General features: G+C 41.6%; 1 protein-coding gene across 9 annotated transcripts in view; it reads right to left on the reverse strand.

The window, feature by feature from the left end:
• LOC103234683 (galectin-9-like) overlaps positions 1-17362 on the reverse strand; it is a 132164-nt gene that overhangs the window by 93207 nt on the left and 21595 nt on the right. The window lies entirely within an intron of this gene.

Below are 17362 nucleotides of genomic sequence, written 5' to 3' on the forward strand. Positions count from 1 at the left end.
TGGGAATCTGTCACCAAAGGGGAAGCTGAACCTGGCCCAGCCCCTTTCACCCACTCTCAATCCCCTAGCAGGTGCCACACAGAAGACCTGTGTCCTTGTCCATTGGTTCTTGCGTGAAAATCAGAGGGACACTGATCCTCCCTTTCATGTGAGTACTGTATGGCACAGGGGTGGAAAAGAAAGGAGAATATTTACTCAGGAGGTGGTCTCATGTGAGTGATGTGGAAATGTCTAGTTGGCAGGATGGAGGCACCATACACATGCAGGTTTTGGAGACCCTCCAGCACCAGGCATGAGACCTGCAGTGGATGAACTGTTGGTCAATCATGCAGCCTAGGGGAGGAGAACAGTCAGGGGTTAGGGCTGTGGCTCTTTATCAAGAGGCATAGAATTTTCAGGGAATGGACAAGGCATAGGCCCAGGTAAGTGACTGTGGCTCACTTTCCACCTTGTGAGGGGCAGAGCATCTCCTCACCTGGGGGATGTATGAGGAGCTAAGACAGCCCCACAGGGACCAGGCCTGCAGTATCACCAGCGAGATCAGGGAGGCTTTCTTCTGCTTTGAGGAAAGGAAGGAAGGGATTTGTGTGTGTGTTGAGTGTGTGCCCCACAAGGGAGGGGTCTGCCCAACACTCTGTGTGCTTTGCCCTCAGCAGTGACCCAGAGCTGCAGGTGGAATTCTACACTGGAATGAATGAGAATTCAGACGTCACCTTCCATTTCTGAGTGCACTTTGGCCATTGTTTGGTCATTGACAGCCACGTGTGTGGGGCCTGGAAGTGTGAGGGGAGATGCTGCAATGTGTTCTTTGAGGACGGCAAACCATTTGATCTGAGCATCTTGGTGCTGGACAATGAATACCCGGTGAGTGCCCAGGAGCTCCCGGTATCCAGCCTCCATGGGTTCTCAGAGCAGGAGGCAGCTCTCCCTGGCCTGGCCCAATAGTTTTTCAGGACCCATTTCTCATAACTACTCTTGCCCCAGGCTTTTTATCACAGAGCATCCTCTGCTCGCACTGCCATCCTCAGCTCGTTTCCAAAATCTGACCGTGATCAGTATCAGCTCATCTGGCATTTCCCCCAAGATGAAGAATCTCTTCTGTCTTTTCCCACTGTATTCATTTCTACTTATGCTGCTATTTAAATTTTCACTTCACTGAATGAATACAATATTCATAAGAATAAAATTGTTTAGTTAATGAAAAATTAAGTCTTTGTCTCACTCCTGGACCCAATCTTATTCCTGAGAGCATTATCCCCACTCTGCTCTCCTTCCACAGGAAATCGTTGCTTATAGAAGCATATAGATCTATAATTTCATTTGTTTTTAAGAAAATCCTAGTATACATTGCTCTACACATTACACCTTTAAAACTGAGTTGATTTGTTGTCAAATAATATATATTGAAGATATCATCTATTAATGGTGCTTCCTCAGTTTTTAAAGAATGCATAATATTGCATTATAAGGATTACCCAAAATTATTGATCTTGACTCTTTTGAAGGGCCTTGAGGTTATTTCCAATATTTTGCTCTCACTAATGGTGCTGTATTAAGACTTCTAGTCAATTCTTTTGTTTTATCCACCTCCCTTACTTATATTGTAAGATAACCAAAAAGAAATGAAATAACTGATTCGAAAATGTGTGCATTTTAAATTTAACAATTGACACATAGAAGGTTACTTTGTAGCCTCAGTAATGAAGAATATGTACAAATGTTCTGGCCCTTTCTTATGAGTAGGGCAAAAGATTCACATTTTATTCAGATTCCAGTGAGGGATCTCTTTCTATGCTTAGAAACTGTTCAAAATGATAGCCTGTTTTGCAACACTTGTCCGATTCTACCTCTCCAACACTTGAGTTTTATTCTTGGCCACCATCAGCCCAGATCTAGGCAACTCCAAAGAGAAATGGAGCCATCAGCAGGGAATGGCAGTCATAGTTCATGGAACTGATATATATGCATTCAATGAACATAATCCAGTGTTAATCCTATTTGAATCCCTGTACAAGATGCAGGGATTCAAGTTCATGAAACAGTGACTAGCCATGGGGATTTTCTAAGCTAGATGGGAAGCTGAGCAAACATAGACAATACGACACAGAGTGGTCACATGGAGGAATGAGAGGAAACACTAGAAATAACGTGAGCTCTCTCTCAAATAGTTAATCTTAAACAGAAGCGTGAATCTTGGGTTCAGTTATATAACTAGTAGTTTTCTCAGGGGATGTTGTAGGTACTAGGTGAGTATGGAGAGAAGGCTGAAAGTTTGTTTGGTGGCATACTGTCTTTCTGAGGCATTTTTCCTCTTGTAGGTAATAATAAATGGCTAACACCATTACATCTTTGCCCATCCACTTCCACCATGTTCTGTGAAGACTGTGCAAGTGTGGGAAGATGTTTCCCTGATCTCAATGTCTGTCTGCAATTGAGGGAGATGACCACACTCCTCATTGTTGAGGAATCCCTCTTTCCATGTGACCATAGGATCCCCAGAGCCTGCTAACAGCATGATCTCTCACCCTTTTCCCTGCAGTTGGTCATTAAAACATCACCAAACTTCCAGAATTTGGTTCTTGCTTTAAGAGGGAAAGAGGAAGTGGTCATCCCCAAGAGGCCCTGAGGAACTTTATGGGAGGCATCAAGAAATCAAATAGGATAAACCTTCCTGTGACTCCATGAGTAAATGACCAGGTCCCCGGAATGTCTGAGAAGACACTAGGTACAGCATCCTTCAACAGCACGTTGTTGACATCAGAGAATCTGAGACAAAATTTTTACCCTATCTCAGATGACTCACTGCACTGAAATGTTAGGTAGCTGTTTACAGCCACACAGATGTACCTCATGGCTTTGGGGAGAAATTTTGTAACTTAAGAACCATCTCGTGGAATTTCTTAATTCTTTCCATTATTTTCATATATTCATTGTGTGTTAACACGGTGCCTGGCTCTGTACAGGCTGCCATGCAGGAGCTTTACAAAAAGACAGATTTCTCACATGAAAATTTCAATCCAAGCAATAGTTAGAGAATCACAGGAGTCCAAAGATTTCTCTTAAGGAACCCCAATTGTGGAAGACAGTGTGGCAATTCCTCACGGATCTAGAACTAGAAATACCATTTGACCCAGCAATCCCATTACTGGGCATATAACCAAAGGATTATAAATCATTCTACGATGAAGACACATGCACACGTGTGTTTATTGTGGCACAATAGCAAAGACTTGGAACTAACCCAAAAGTCAACCAATGATAGGCTGGATTAAGAAAATGTGGCACATATACACCATGGAAAACTATGCAGCCGTAATAAAGGATGAGTTTATGTCCTTTGCAGGGACATGGATGAAGTTGGAGACCATCATTCTCTGCAAACTATCAGAAGATCAGAAAACCAAACACCACATGTTCTCACTCATAAGTGGGAGTTGAACAGCGAGAACACATGGACACAGGGAGGGGAACATCACACACTGGGGCCTGTTTGGGGGTGGGGGCTAGGGGAGGGATAACATTAGGAGAAATACCTAATGTAGGTGATAGGTTGATGGGTGCAGCAAACCACCATGGCATGTGTATATCTATGTAACAAAACTGCACGTTCTGCACATGTAACCCAGAACTAAAGTATAATTTTTTAAAAAACTAAAAAATAATAATAATAATTGTGAGATTTTTCCAAAGTATGTGGCAGAATCCTGGGATTTCTGTTTAAAAACAAGTGGTTATGGTTTTAGATCAGAAAACATGTAGTTTATTTTCGGGATGGACACAATTCATACACATGGACACAGTAAGCTGACCTTGCTTTGCTGCTGTTTCATTAGGCATTGCAGCACAGCAAATCTCCCAACACATGTTGGCTTAGAGAAATCGTTTACTCTGATCTTTCTTGGTTAACTGGACTCATGTGGGTAGTAGATCATGTGGTGAAAGTCATGCTTTCTGAAGTGTCTTTTAGTTTGGGATTCCAGAGGATGCTTCACTCATGTCTCACTCAACACAAGGGCTGGGTGAACACCTACGGGCTGGCTGATTATCTCCTTCCCTACGTCACTTCCCCATTCGTGCCTTGAATTCCCTCAAATCACGAGAGTCTCAGGGTTCTTGGACTTAAGGAATGATGATTGGCTGCCACCAAAGAAAGCCTTCCAAAAGGCTCAGGAAGAAGGTACAAGGCATCATAGGACCTGGCTTTGAAAGGTGGACAGTGTCACTTCTATGACATTATGTTGATCAAACTGAGCCATACACAAGCCCAAATCAAAGGCAGGGGGGTTTCATAAGATGTGGTTATTTTGACATGTAGTCATGAGGGAGCATCCTTGGCAACTATTTCCATTCACAGTCCTCACTGACTTACATGTTTCCCATATACCAAAAGCACTAATCCTGTAAGGAACCACGGAAGGTAATACAGTTATAGGAACAGGCTCAGATTGACATCCACAATGTTATCATCCCATCAGGATCTGGTGTCCATGAAGTGACTACAAATTGTCAGATGCACTTTCTTTCAACATAAGCACTAAAGAAATACATTATCTGCCCTATATAAATTAAACATACAAGACTAAAACAGATGTAGGAAAATGCAGTGAACATACTTATTTTAGAGGGGCAAAAGATAATAAGCAGCACCCTGAAAGCAAGATGGGTCACCAACAGCTCTACTGGAGCCACCCACAAAAAAAATCAGCCAGGGTTCTCACCCTTGTTGCATCTGCTCAAACCAGCATCGCCTTGTCTGAAAATATTATCTTGATATGTGCCGCTTCTGTTTCCATAAGTACTTAAAGGATATAGGTCTCTTTAAGTTGGATTAAGTGATGTTCCTTGAATTAATAAGCAAGACATCCACTCAGTGGAAGAAATCATGCTAGCTTTTTGCACATGAATAAAAATTAAAACAAAGAAACCAATACAAACAAACAAACAAAACAAACAGGCATCCGTCACTGGTTCATCATTGCTGAAATCAGCAAGACCCCTATTTTCATCTTCTCTGAAAACGTTTCTCTGCAACAATTGGCTCCACCTTCTACTGTCAGCTTCTTAGAACTTCTACCAAGTAGGAACAATGACAGCCCTTTTCCCTCTATAAAAGCTGTTGTCATCTGGTTCATGGCACAAATAGAGAACTGTTTACAAGAAGATAAACAATATATTACCTAAAAACCAAACAATGCAGATTGAAAAGGGTCTCAACAAATAGCCTCTTTGTCTGCAGGGCCTATCACAGGTGTCAACTTGATCATCTTCATCCTCTCTTTCCATGTTCATTGCCACAGCTTGTTCAACTCCAACCTTACTCATGGGTATGCCTCCCTCCTTGCCCTCCTTTAAGCTAATATCCAGATACCTTGAGGTGTCAATGCACAGTAAATGACACCTTCATGCCTCTCTTTCTTGTTGCTTTCCTGTATGAACTGAAATTCCCTCCACTTTCACTGGAAAGTCTCAGGTTCTTGTTAGGTACACTTTCCTCCTTATATCATCCCTCTCACAGTTTTGGTCACCTCTCTATTTTGATGATAGTTCATAGGCCCCTCATCAGCATGGAAATCATTTCTTGGGGAATTAGGCAATTCTTGCTCTGAGTGGATAAAAACTATCTTGGAACCCATGAATTTCTGAGCAGAACCTGAATTTGATTTCATATCTACATGTCGCTGGATGATGCCCATTGTATTTGAATAACCTACAGTGTCCTACATGCTGCCCCTACTATACAAACACACAGTGACTGCCTTTTCTTGACTGATATTCACCAGTTCAGTTCAGCTTATTTAGGCCATTTGTTACACTCATCTTCATACCAGCTACTACCCTATGCTCATGGTGGCCAGGAGTGACGTCTCAGATAAAAAGAGAAGACAAAGAGCCAAGGAACCAATGTTGAACAAACGATTTTTTATTTGCCTCTGGAGACTTACTCAATGTCTCTTTCATGCTTGTCAACCCAAATTCATGGTCTTCTCCCAGCAAATACATCACTGCTCAAAACACAGTAGGTTATTTCTGCACTCTAAAAGCTTAGCTACTGAAAGGTCTTTAGGGTTTTTTGGTTTTTGCTGAAAGCCCCCAAAGAATAAATCTACTCTTTGATAATGTTGTCCTTGATGTCCAAGTCTCCCAAAGCTGTGTTTCTTCTGTGGTGCTGTCCGTGGTGCTGAGCTCTTGTGCATATGGGCCTGTATTTGCAAGTGAGGGGCCAATAAGACAGAATTAATAGAGAAATTTTTTGTTTTGTTCTGTTTTGTATTCGATAAATCACACCTCAAAAAATGTATGATGAATGGAGCAGGAATTGAATTTGGATTTTCAGACCACAATTTCTGCAGTGCCCTCTCTCACCCCTCCTATTCAACATAGTGTTGGAAGTCCTGGCCAGAGCAATCAGGCAAGAGAAAGAAAGAAAGGGCATCCAAACAGAAAGAGAGGTCAAACAATCCCTGTTTGTAGACCTGATTCCATATCTAGAAAATATCATAGTCACCGCCCAAACGATTCTTAAGCTGGTTTCAGGACACAAAATCAATGTGCAAAAATCACTAGAACTTCTATATGCCAACAACAGTGAAGCGCAGGGCCAAATCAGGACTGCAGTTTCATTCACGATTGCCATAAAAAGAATAAAATACCTAGAAATACAGCTAACCAGGAGGTGTAAGATTGTTACTCTGAGAATTACAAAACACTGCTTAAAAAACCAGAGATGACCCAAACAAATGGAAAAGCATCCCATGCTCTTAGATAGCAAGAGTCATTATCACTAAAACAGCCACACCACCCAAAGAAATGTACAGATTCAATGCTATTTCTATTGAACTACCTATGAAATCCTTCATAGAATTAGAAAAAACTATTTTAAAATACACATGGAACTAAGAATGAGTTGAATAACGAAGACAATTCTAAGCAAAAAGAACTAAGCTGGAAACATCACATTACCCAACATCAAACTGTACTACGGGGCCACAGTAACTGGACAGTATGGTGCTGGTACAAAAACAGACACACAGACCAGTGGGACAGAAGAGAGAGCCCAGAAATAAGGTTGTACACCTACAACCATCTGACTTTCGACTAAGCTGACCAAACAAGCAATGTAAAAAGGATTTCCTCTTCAAGAAATGGTTCTGAGTAACTGGCTAGTCATACGCAGATGATTGAAACTGAACTTCTTCCTCACATGATATAGAAAAATCAACTCAATATGGGTTAAAGACTTAAACGCAAATGCAAAACTATAAAAACCCTGGAAGACTACATAGGCAGTATCATTCTGAATGTAGAAATGGAAAAAAGTTTTATGACAAAGAAGCCAAAAGCAATCACAAGAAAAGCAACAATTGACAGTGGATTTATTTAAGCTAAAGAGCTTCTGCACAGCAACAGAAACTATCAACAGAGTCAACAGACAATCTACAGAATGGGAGAAAATATTTGAAAATTTTGTATCTGAAAAAGGTCTTATATCTAGCATCTATAAGGAACTTTAGTAACTTTGCAAGAAAAGACAAACAACTCCATTAAAAAGTGGGCAAAGGGGCCGGGCACAGTGGCTCACGCCTGTAATCCCAGCACTTTGGGAGGCTGAGGCAGGCCTATCATGAGGTCAGAAGGTAACTTGAGACTGGCCTGCCAAACATGGTGGTCTCAGATACCTAGACCAATGGAACAGAATGGAGACCCCAGAAATAAGGCCATACATCTACAACTATCTGATCTTCAACAAATCTGACCAAACAAGCAATGAAGAAAAGACTCCCTGTTCAAGAAATGATGCTGGGAGAACTGGCTAGCCATATGCAGAATATTGAAACCAAACTCCTTCTTTAAACCATATACAAAAATCAATTCAAGATGGATTAAAGACTTAAATGTAAAATCCAAAACTAGAAACACGCTGGAATGAGAGAACTACAAACACACCTACAGAATGTGAGAAAATATTTTCAAACTATGTATCTGAAGAAGATCTAGTATCTGAGAATCTATAAGAAACTTCAACAACTTTACAAGAAATAAAAAACAAACCCATAAAAAAGTGGGTAAAGGGCTTAGCACAATGGCTCATTCCTGTAATTCCAGCACGTTGGGCAGCCAAGGCTAGTGGATGGCTTGAGCCCAGGAATTTGAGAACAGGCTGGGTAACATGGCAAAAATCCGTCTCTACTAAAATTAGAAAACATTAGCCTGGCATGGTGACATAAGCCTGTAGTCCCAGCTACTCAGGAGGCTGAGCTGGGAGGATCACCTGAGCCCAGGAGCCAGAGGGTGCAGTGAGCTGAGACGGTGCCACACCACTCCAGCCTGTGTGTCAGAGTGAGACCTGTTTTAAAACAACCACAAAAAAAGATGAGCATAGGACAGAAACAGACACTTTTCAAAAGTAGATATACAGGTGGCCAAAAAGCATATAATAAAAGCTTAACATCACTGAACATTAGAGAAAAACAAATCAAAACCAAAATGAGATACCATTTCACACCAGTCAGAATGGCTCTTATTAAAAAGTCAAAAAATGACAGATACTGACAAGGTTATGAAGAAAAGGGAGCACTTACACATTGTTGGTGGAAGTGTAAATTAGTTCACCCATTGTGGAAAGCAGCATGGTGATTCCTCAAACAGCTAACAACAGAAATGCCAATCAACCCAGCAATCCCATCACTGGGTGTATACCCAAAAGAATAGAAATCATTCTGCCATAAAGACATATGCACATGAATGTTCATTGCAAAACTATGCACAATAGCAAAGACATGGAATGAACCCAAATGCTCATCAAGGACAGATTAAATACAGAAAATGTGGTACATGTACACAATGGAATACTATGCAGTCCTACAAAAGAGTGAGATAATGTCTTTTGCATTAACATGGATAGAGCTGGAAGTCATTATTCTCAGCAAACTAATGCAGGAACAGAAAACGAAATACAGTATGTTCTCACTTATAAGAGTTAACTAAATTATGAGACTCATGGACACCAAGAGGGGAACAACACACACTGGGGCCTACTTGAGGGTGGAGGGTGAAAGGTACAATAGGAGCAAAAAAATAACTATTGAGTACTATGCTTAGTACCCAGATGAAGAAATCATATTTACCACAAAACCCGTGACACAACTTTATCTGCATATGTACCACTGAACCTAAAATAAAAGGAAAAATAAATCAAAGAAAAAAACAAATTTCAATTCTGTTCCAAGATGGCCGAATAGGAACAGCTCTGGTCTGTGGCTCCCAGCATGATCAACGCAGAAGACGGTGACTTCTGCATTTACAACTGAGGTACCTGTTTCATCTCATTGGGACTGGTTGGACAGTGGGTGCAGCCCAAGGAGGGTGAACTGAAGCAGGGCAGGGCATCGCCTCACCCAGGAAGCACAAGGGGTCAGGGGATTTCCCTTTCCTAGCAAAGGGAAGCCATGACAGACAGTACCTGGAAAATCGGGAGGCTGCCAACCAAATACTGTGCTTTTCCAATGGTCTTAGCAAATGGTACACCAGGAGATTATATCCTGTGCCTGGCTCCATGGGTCCCGTGCCCACAGAGCCTTGCTCACTGCTAGCGCAGCAGTCTGAGATCGACTTGGGAGGCAGCAGTCTGGCAGGGGGAGGGGTGTCCACCATTCCTGAGGCTTGAGTAGGTAAACAAAGTGGCTGGGAAGCTCAAACTGGGCAGAGCCCACCACAGCTCTGCAAGGCCTGCTGCCTCTGTAAACCCCACCTCTGGGGGCAGGGCATAGCTGAACACAAGGCAGCAGAAATTTCTGCAGACTTAAACGTCCCAGTCTGACAGGTCTGAAGAGAGCAGTGGTTCTCCCAGCATGGTATTTGAGCTCTGAGAACCAACAGCCTACTTCCCCAAGTGGGTCCCTGACCCCCTTGTAGCCTAACTGGGAGACAGCTCCGAATAGGGGCCAACTGACACCTCATACAGGTGGGTATCCCTCTGGGACAAAGCTTCTGGAGGAAGGATCAGGCAGCAATATTTGCTGTTCTGCAATATTTGCTGTTCTGCAGCCTCCGCTGGTGATACCCAGGCAAAGAGCGTTTGGAGTGGACCTCCAGCAAACTCAAACAGACCTGCAGCTGAGGGACCTGAGTGTTAGAAGGAAAACTAACAAACAGAAAGGAATAGCATCAACATCAACAAGAAGGACATCCACACCTAAACCCCATCTGTAGGTCACCAGCATCGAAAATGCTGTAAAACCACAAAGATAGGGAAAAACCAGAGAAGAAAAGCTGAAAACTCAAAAAACCAGAGTGCCTCTTCTCCTCCAAAGGATCATGGCTCCTCACCAGCACCAGAACGAAGCTGGACACAGGATGACTTTGATGAGCTGATAGAAGTAGGCTTCAGAAGGTTGGTAATAACAAACTTCTCCGAGCTAAAGGAAGATATTTGAACCCATTGCAAGGAAGCTAAAAATCTCGAAAAAAGATTAGATGAATGGCTAACTAGAATAAACAATGTAGAGAAGACCTTAAATGACCTGATGGAGCTGAAAACCATGGCATGAGAACTACATGATGCATGCACAAGCTTCAGTAGCTGATTCGATTAAGTGGAAGAAAGGGTACCAGTGATCGAAGATCAAATTAATGAAATAAAGTGAGAAGTGAAGTTTAGAGAAAAAAGAGTAAAAACAAACAAACAAAGCCTCCAAGAAATATGGGACAATGTGAAAAGAACAAATCTATGTTGGATTGGTGTACCAGAAAGTGATGGGGAGAATGGAACCAAGTTGGAAAACACTCTTCAGGATATTATCCAGGAGAACTTGCCAACCTAGCAAGGCAGGCCAACATTCAAATTCAGGAAATACAGAGAATACCACAAAGATACTCCTCTAGAACAGCAACCCAAGACACATAATTCTCAGATTAGCCAAGGTTGAAATGAAGGAAAAAATGTTCAGGGCAGCTAGAGAGAAAGGTCAGGTTACCCACAAAGAGAAATCCATCAGACTAACAGCAGGTCTCCTGGCAGAAACCCTACAAGCCAGAAGAGACTGGGGGCCAATATTCAACATTCTTAAAGAAAAGAATTTTCAACCCAGAATTTCATATCCAGTCAAACTAAGCTTCATAACTGAAGGAGAAATAAAATTCTTTACAGAGAAGTAAATGCTGAGAGATTTTGTCACCACCAGGCCTGCCTTACAAGAGCTCCTGAAGGAAGCACTAAACATGGAAAGGAACAACTGGTACCAGCCACTACAAAATCATGCCAAATTGTAAAGACTATTGATGCTAGCAAGAAACTGCATCAACTAACGGGTAAAATAATCAGCTAACATCATAACGACAGGATCAAATGCATACGTAACAATATTAACCTTAAATGTAAATGGGCTAAATGCCCCAATTAAAAGACACAGACTAGCAAATTGGATAAAGAGTCAAGACCCATCAGTGTGCTGTATTCAGGAGACCCATCTCACATACAGAGACACACATAGGCTCAAAATAAAGGGATGGAGGAAGATCTACCAAGTAAATGGAAAGCAAAAAAAAGCAGGAGTGGCAATCCTAGTCTCTGATAAAACAGACTTTAAACCAACAAAGATCAAAAGAGACAAAGAAGGCCATTACATAATGGTAAAGGGGTAAATTCAACAAGAGCTAACTATCCTAAATATATATGCACCCAATACAGGAGCATCCAGATTCATAAAGCAAGTCCTTAGAGACCTGCAAAGACACTTAGACTCCCATACAATAATAATGGGAGACTTTAACACCCCACTGTCGATGTTAGATAGCTCACTGAGACAGAAGGTTAACAAGGATATCCAGGACTTGAACTCAGCTCTGGACCAAGCAGACTTAATAGACATCTACAGAACTCTCCACCCCAAATCAACAGAATATACATTCTTCTCAGCACCACATCGCACTTATTCCAAAATTGACTACATAGTTGGAAGTAAAGCACTCCTAGCAAATGTAAAAGAACAGAAATCACAATAAACTGTCTCTCAGACCACAGTGCAATCAAATTAGAACTCAGGATTAAGAAACTCACTCAAAAAAGCTCAACTACATGGAAACTGAACAACCTGCTCCTGAATGACTATTGGGTACGTAACGAAATGAAGGCAGAAATAAAGATGTTCTTTGAAACCAATGAGAACAAAGACACAACATACCAGAATCTCTGGGACACATTTAAAGCAGTGTGTAGAGGGAAATTTGTAGCACTAAATGCCCACAAGAGAAAACAGGAAAGATCTAATATCGACACTCTAACATCACAATTAAAAGAACTAGAGACCCAAGAGCAAACACATTCAAAAGCTAGCAGAAGACCAGAAATAACTAAGATCAGGACAGAACTGAAGGAGACAGAGACACACACACACACACAAAAAAAAAAACATCAAAAAATCAGTGAATCCAGGAGCTGGTTTTTTGAAAAGATCAACAAAATTGATAGACCACTAGCCAGACTAATAAAGAAGAAAAGAGAGAAGAATCAAACAGATGCAATAAAAATGATAAAGAGGATATCACCACTGATCCCACAGAAATACAAACTACCATCAGAGAATACTATAAACACCTCTATGCAAATAAACTAGAAAATCTAGAAGAAATGGATATATTCCTGGACACATACACCCTCCCAAGACTAAACCAGGAATAATTTGAATCTCTGAATAGACCAATTACAGGTTCTGAAATTGAGGCAATAATTAATAGCCTACCAACCAAAAAATAAAGTCCAGGATCAGACGGATTCACAGCTGAAGTCTACCAGAGGTACAAGGAGGAACTGGTACCATTCCTTCTGAAACTATTCCAATCAATAGAAAAAGAGGGAATCTTCCCTAGCTCATTTTATGAGGCCAGCATCATCCTGATACCAAAGCCTAGCAGAGACACAACAACAACAAAAGAGAATTTTAGACCAATATCCCTGATGAATATCGATGCAAAAATCCTTAATAAAATACTGGTAAACCAAATCTGGCAGCACACCAAAAATCTTGTCCACCACGATCAAGTCAGCTTCATACAGGGGATGCAAGGCTGGTCCAACATATGCAAATCAATAAACGTAATCCATCACATAAACAGAACCAGTGACAAAAACCACATGATTATCTCAATAGATGCAGAAAAGGCCTTCAACAGAATTCAACAGCCCTTCATGCTAAAAACTCTCAATAAACTAGGTATTGATGGAACGTATCTCAAAATAATAAGAGCTATTTATAACAAACCCACAGCCAATATCTTACTGAATGGGCAAATACTGAAAGCATTCCCTTTGAAAACTGACACAAGACGGGGATGCCCTCTCTCACCACTCCTATTCAACACAGTGTTGGAAGTTCTGGCTAAGGCAATCAGGCAAGAGAAAGAAATAAAGGGTATTCAATTAGGAAAAGAAGAAGTCAAATTGTCCCTGTTTGCAGATGACATGATTGCATATTTAGAAAATCCCATTGTCGCAGCCCAAAATCTCCTTAAGTTGATAAGCAACTTAAGCAAAGTCTCAGGATACAGAATCAATGTGCAAAAAATCACAAACATTCCCAAACACCAATAACAGACAAACAGAGAGCCAAATCACGAGTGAACTCCCATTCACAATTGCTACAAAGAGAATAAAATACCTAGGAATCCAACTTACAAGGGATGTGAAGAACCTCTTCAAGGAGAACGACCAACCACTGCTCAATGAAATAAAAGAGAATACAAACAAATGGAAGAACATTCCATGCTCATGGATAGGAAGAATCAATATCATGAAAATGGCCATACTGCCCAAGGTAATTTATAGATTCAATGCCATCCCCGTCAAGCTACCAACGACTCTCTTCACAGAATTTGAAAAAATTGCTTTAAAGTTCATATGGAACCAAAAAAGAGCCCACATTGCCAAGACAATCCTAAGTAAAAAGAATAAAGCTCGAGGCATCATGCTACCTGACTTCAAAGTACACTACAAGGTTACAGTAACCAAAACAGCATGGTACTGGTACCAAAACAGAGATAGACCAATGGAACAGAACACAGCCCTCAGAAATAACACCACACATCTACAACCATCTGATCTTTGACAAACCTGAAAAAACAAGAAATGGGGAAAGGATTCCCTATTTAATAAATGGTGCTGGGAAAACTGGCTAGCCATATGTAGAAAGCTGAAACTGGATCCCTTCCTTATACCTTATACAAAACTTAATTCAAGATGGATTAAAGATTTAAATGTTAAACCATGAAAACCCTGGAAAAAAAAAACCTAGGCAATACCATTTAGGATATAGGCATGGGCAAGGACTTCATGACTAAAACACCAAAAGCAATGGCAACAAAAGCCAAGATAGACAAACGGGATCTAATTAAACTGAAGAGTTTCTGCACAGCAAAAGAAACTACCATCAGAGTGGGCAACCTGGCAGGTAAGTGGCCCTTCCCTGGCAAAGCCAAGTGGCTTAGTGTGGGACAGAATAGGCAACCTACAGAATGGGAGAAAATTTTTGCAATCTACCCATCTGACAAAGGGCTAATATCCAGAATCTACAAAGAACTTAAACAAATTTACAAGAAAAAAACAACCCCATCAAAAAGTGGGCAAAGCATATGAACAGACACTTCTCAAAAGAAGACATTTATGCAGCCAACAGACACATGAAAAATGCTTATCATCACTCACCATCAGAGAAATGCAAATCAAAACCACAATGAGATACCATCTCACACCAGTTAGAATGGCAATCATTAAAAAGTCAGGAAACAACAGATGCTGGAGAGGATGTGGAGAAATAGGAACGCTTTTACACTGTTGATGGGACTGTAAAGTAGTTCAACCATTGTGGAAGACAGTGTGGCAAATCCTCAAGGATCTAGAACTAGAAATACCATTTGACCCAGTAATCCTCTGGGTATATACCCAAAGGATTATAAATCATGCTGCTATAAAGACACATGCATACATATGTTTATTGCAGCACTATTCACAATAGCAAAGACTTGGAACCAAACCAAATGTCCATCAATGATATACTGAATTAAGAAAATGTGGCACATATACACCATGGAATTCTAGGCAGCCATGAAAAAGGATGAGTTCATGTCCTTTGCAGGGATATGGATGAAGCTGGAAACTGTTATTCTAAGCAAACTATCACAAGGACAGAAAACCAAAAACTGCATGTTCTCACTCATAGGTGGGAATTGTACAATGAGAACACTTGGACACAGGGCGAGGAACATCACACATGGGAGCCTGTCTGGGATAGGTGGGATGGAGAGGGATAGCATTAGGAGAAATACCTAATGTAAATGACGAGTTAATGGGTGCAGCAAACTAACATGGGACATGTATACCTATGTAACAAACCTGCACATTGTGCACATGTACCCTAGAAATTAAAGTATAATAATAATAGTAATAAATCTCACCTTTCTGCCAGAATATGCAGAAGAAACAGTGTCTCTGAAACTTTGATTTGCATGGACATCAACAGAAGCTGGAGCTAGAGCCCAAGTGTGTGACAGTCAGATGAAAGTGGCCCCTACCTGGCAAAGCCAAGTGGCTTAGTGTGGGGCAGGTTCATTCAAGAACTTTCTCTACTTCTCTCCCCAGATGCTCCTCAGGATCAAGGTCAGTGTTCTCCCAGAACGTTTAAAGGCAGAGAGAAGAATTACCTTATAGGGCTAACATGTTTTCCCAAAATCTCCAACTTTTTTTTCTTGTTTAGCCATTGTACAAAATTGGGGAAATGTACAACTTCTGGGTAGACTCTGCATAGTGGAGAAAAGGCTTGAGAGGCACAAAGGCTGGGCTTTACAATCACTACCCCTCACTCCATCATCCTTATCTATGCATTTCCCTGGTAACCCAATCCACAGCCTGATACCTTCCCCACTGTCATTTCTGTTGCATTACAGACACAGACTTGCAAATAGCTATGATTGTGACTGAGTTTCTTCGTGACACCTGACCCTTTCTCATGCTGCAAGGAAAGCTTGCTGGGAGGAGCATGGAATCTGGAATGAAGCCAGAGGGCAAGGCTTCAAGGGGTCATTTAAGTGCTGCAACTCAGAGATTCACTCAGAAGACTGGACACAATTCCGAAGGTCGCCCAGAAGGAGAGAACAATGTCATTTCTAACTGTGAGTTGAAAAGGCACAGCCTTCAATAATCTCACGTCACACAAACCAAGAAAGAAATGGGGTATTTTATGAGATGAAAATATGAGCATTCCTACTGTGAATGCTTTACTGAGAGTTCTGGATGTGTGGAAGAGAAACACTGAGGCTACGGTAACTGAGATGCTTGTACCATGTGGGGTGTGGATCCTGGACCAATGTAACCCTGTGTGAGCATGAGGTGGTGTCTGATGAGAGTGAACTCTGCTGAGATGATATGACTTTAGGTGGGAGGTGGATGGCCCACTAGGTCAAGCAGGTGTGTATATCAGTGTAAGGGGTGATTGTGCTTTGTCTTCCTCTTTGTGATATGAATGTGTGTTTGTGCACAGCCAGACCAGTGCATGAGCATCTTTATGCATACAGTGAACAGGTGTGTGTAACTTAGTGAGTGGCATGGCTCTGTGTGACTGTGGATGTGTGTGCTGGGATGTGACTGGGTATTGAAGGGAAAACATACATGTGGCCTTCTGTGCATGTGAAGGTTCCTCCCCACACAGTAGCATCTCTGATGAAGGAACTGTGTGTCTTTTCATGTCTGGCAATGTGAATCCCAGGTGGCTTAACTGGTGGGGATCTTGGAGATTGTGAGTTACCAAGGACTAGCTTCAGATCACTTATGAGAGTGGAATGTATGATCAGTAGATGTCTCTTCCCAGTAAGAGTGGGGAAGAGGAATGGAGACTATGGGGGTGATGGTTCCTCAGATGGGGTCTGCACAGAGTGACCACTCGCTCTTGCCTCCCAGGCTCAGCTTCCCTGTCCCCAGCCTATCCTGTACTTTTCATTGTGAGACAGGAGGTTTGCTAGAGAAGGACATTAGAGGCCGTGGTTTCAGAGACTGAATCACGTAAAATATCCACGGTAAGCTCTGTCTCAGCTGAGTCTAAACTTGTTCCTCCACCCATGAAGGAACAAGTTTAGTCTCAGTTCAGACAGAGCTTACCGTGGATATTAATCAACAAAGCAGCCGGGTTCACTGGCTCATGGCCATCATCCCACCAATTTGAGAGACAAAGATGAGAGGATAACTTGAGGCCAAAAGTTTGAGACTGGTCTGGGTATCATAGTGAGACCCTTTCTTTAAAAAACTTTAAATATCAGACTGCCAGAGTGGCAGGTACCTTTCACCCCAGCTACACAAGAGGAGGAAGATGTGTGAGGATCA

Source organism: Chlorocebus sabaeus, chromosome 6, assembly GCF_047675955.1.
Source record: "Chlorocebus sabaeus isolate Y175 chromosome 6, mChlSab1.0.hap1, whole genome shotgun sequence".
In the NCBI taxonomy this organism is placed as follows: domain Eukaryota; kingdom Metazoa; phylum Chordata; class Mammalia; order Primates; family Cercopithecidae; genus Chlorocebus; species Chlorocebus sabaeus.